Here is a 3,382-nt window from a genome sequence, read left to right on the forward strand (position 1 = left end):
AAATATAATTGATTGGATACTCAATGTTCAATTTGGTCTCTCCATTTTTGGATTGAGAAAAACAAAAACAAAAATGCATTGCACAGAGTTATAATTTAAATATATACGTGAAGAAAATAATCTCTGAGAAATACCTATATGTGGAAACCAATATTGATTGAAGTAGAACCTGAATTTCCTAATCCATTCGACTAAATGTTTGAAATATCATTTAGACACATTTCAAAAGCTCATTAGTTAAGAATTATGAAAGACAACTAAAACATCATTAATCAATTTAACTTTATGGGATTGTTGCTCAAGCTTTAACAACAGTAGTAAAAGCTCATGATGGACGAGGGCCTCCCACAAGTCTCACTTCTACAATTCTACAGAAGCTCCAAATTCACTCACCAGATGAAGTCATTGGATGGAATTATGCAGATCCTTCTTGGGCCCACATAGCTGCACTTGCTCCTATGGTAAAGGCTTGTGCAGGAGCAGGTGATAAAGTGGCACAAAATATTTTTCTCATTACTATTCAAGAGCTTGCTGGCAGCGTAAAAGTTGTTGTCCAGAGACTAAATTTGAGTGGGAAAGATGGATTGGAGTCTTTTCTACTTGTTATGGTTGGTGATGTCCTTGATGCCAATGAGGGATGAGACATAGATGAAGAAGTAATTAGTTGTATTTCCAAAGACTTTCCAGGCGTGCTTCCAATTCGGCCAAAGCTGGAACCAGTAATAGGTGCTGCAATGTTAGCATGGAACTTCTATATGAAGGCCTCTTCAGAGGAAAGTATCTAAGATAGGTGATACGAGAAAAATATATTTTATTATCAGCTTTCTTGTCCAGGCTAGAATTAAGTATTAATTGATACAAGAAATCATTTAGAATGCATATATGTGAAGTTTTGCTACTTCCATCGACTAGGTGAAATATCACTTTTTGGCCATATGTAGTTATGAGCTAATTTTGGCCTTCTCTCAACCTCTCGGAATCTCTCTTATCTCCCTTTGATGGTTGAAAATATATATAGTTGGACTAACATTATTAATGGCCTCTGATATTGCTGGTACACCATTATTTCTTGATGACAAATTTGTCATCTATAATCAACTAGAAGAACCCTATGGCTGGATGGATGAGACTATGTCAGAGCAATGATTACGAAGCTATAGTGATTTTGGTGAGGTAGAGGATTTTATAGAGGGGACTTTTAAGCCAAGGAGTGCTCTCCTCTACTAGCTATTGCATTCCTCCATTGTACAACCCCATTGTAGCTCGAGGGTCCGCGGGGAAGAAGAGTACCCAAGGAGTAGGCTGGGAGGTTAAACACATTGGGAATTCAAATTTATTCAGCACTCTCTAACACATTCCTAAAATTTGTTTCAAGAAACATATCATAACAATTACATAAAATTAACTAAGACCATAAAGCAATCATACAAAATAATATTGCAACACATATGTACTGTTCACCAAAGACGAGACTCCGCTTGCTTTGATGTTGCTGGTATTCCCCTGTTTCCGGTCACCTCCTAGAGTGAATGATGACATACTTGATCCAAATGCGATGACCCACCTATTAACCTCCCAGCCTACTCCTTCGGTACTCTTCTTCCCCACAGACCCCCCAGCTACAATGGGGTTTTATAATGGTGTAATGCAATAGATGGTAGAGGAGAGCACTCCTTGGCTCAAGAGTCCCCTATCTAAAATCCTATACCTCACCAAACTCACTATAGTTTCATTATCACTACTCTGACATAGTCTCAGAGCCATGTTAAACCCTTGAGGCCTATGGGCCCATGCATGCATGGCTAGTTTTGTTAAATAAAATGATGAAAATCTCTAGCTAATTTATCTCAGGGAATATCCATGACAAATGTCCTTGAGGAATTGTACAATTGTCGAATCATACCTAAAACAATGATTTTAACAATGACTTTTAGTGTAACATGGTAATGGTTAAAAAAAAAAAAAAACCTATAGGCAACTCATAAAGCTACGAGGGTATATACATACACCAATGCATTTCGTGGGAAAACTGGGTGTTAGGTCCCTATAATACTAGTGATGCCCCCATTAATATTGTAATTCTATCCCTTATTAATATTGTTGTGCCCCTATTGTCCCCATATTGTTATTACTGTGCCCCATAGAATCCCTCTATTGTTATTTTTGTGCCTTTATATTATTATTGTTAGGTCGGCTTGGTTATATTGTGACCCCTTAGACTCCTATATATAGAAAGGAGATTTTGTCATTTGAATCATCCAAGAATTGTTCATTTATGTAATGTAAAGGAGGTTGCCCCCTCGAAGAGGCTGAATTCTAAGACGTTGATCTACCTTTTCCATCTTTTTATGAGTTGGTTTCATAACATTTGGTATCAGAGCTTTGGATTCTAGGGTTTTGCTGCTCCAAATAGGTCATCGTGGCATTTTCACTATAACTTTTTTCTGCGATGTTTCAGAAGCAAAAAAAACCCATTTTAGAAGAAATCACATTAAACCTTGGATCTAAATTTCAGAGCTTTTCGCCATATATTTTCAGAGATATGATCTGAGGAAGTTGGTATTTTTGCAAACTCCTCAATTACATTCCAAACAAGTGACCTGGGGAACATAGTCATAACTTTCTCTCTAAGCATCGTATTGAAATTTTTTCAGAATGTACAGAAAGAGGACGGGCTATATTTTCTTGTATATATTTTTCAGAGCCAAAGGTCGAAACAGTGACACGTGGCACTTCATACAAGTTCGTTCTTATGGAAAGGTATATAATCAAGTCATCTTGGGAGATTGTGCATAACTCTTCCTTGGAGAATTCAATTTGGATCAGATTGGTGGCATTGGAAAGAGGACACAGAGGGCTACTACAAGTTTCAATTCCAGAATTGGATGATCCGAAATTATAGAGATACATCAGATTCAATATCAAGCTCCTACAAAGTGAAAAAAGGTGTGTAGTTTTTATTTTTTATTTTTGCATAAGATTGGTTTGAAAAATTAGTTTGAATCAATTCAAAGGGCATAGTAAAGCATTATTATCAGTAATTGATGCCTCGAGGAAAGAAAATGCAAACACCTAGTAAGAAACCTGAAGCTCTAGCATAACTCATGAAGAAGAGGAAGAAATGCAACATGATATATCAAAATTACAAGACCAAGTGCAACAAGTGTCACTTGCACAAAAAGTAACAAAATTTAAGATGGATCGTTTAAAGAAAGATGTAGAAGCTAAGATGAATGGTTTAAAGAAAGGTGTAGAAGCTAAGATGGATTGTTTAAAGAAAGGTGTAGAAGATAAGATGGATGGAATGAAATCTAAGATGAATGGCATGGATACTAAAATGGATGGGATGGATGATAAGATGGAAGAATTGAAGATAAATTTG

General features: G+C 36.4%; 1 pseudogene; it reads left to right on the forward strand.

The window, feature by feature from the left end:
- Positions 1-284: 284 nt before the first annotated feature.
- Positions 285-785, forward strand: LOC149252936 (uncharacterized; annotated as a pseudogene).
- The last annotated feature ends 2,597 nt before the right edge of the window (positions 786-3,382 follow it).

This window comes from Pinus tabuliformis, chromosome 7 (assembly GCF_031772625.1).
Source record: "Pinus tabuliformis cultivar Carrire ecotype Pingquan chromosome 7, CPIR1, whole genome shotgun sequence".
Taxonomy (NCBI): domain Eukaryota; kingdom Viridiplantae; phylum Streptophyta; class Pinopsida; order Pinales; family Pinaceae; genus Pinus; species Pinus tabuliformis.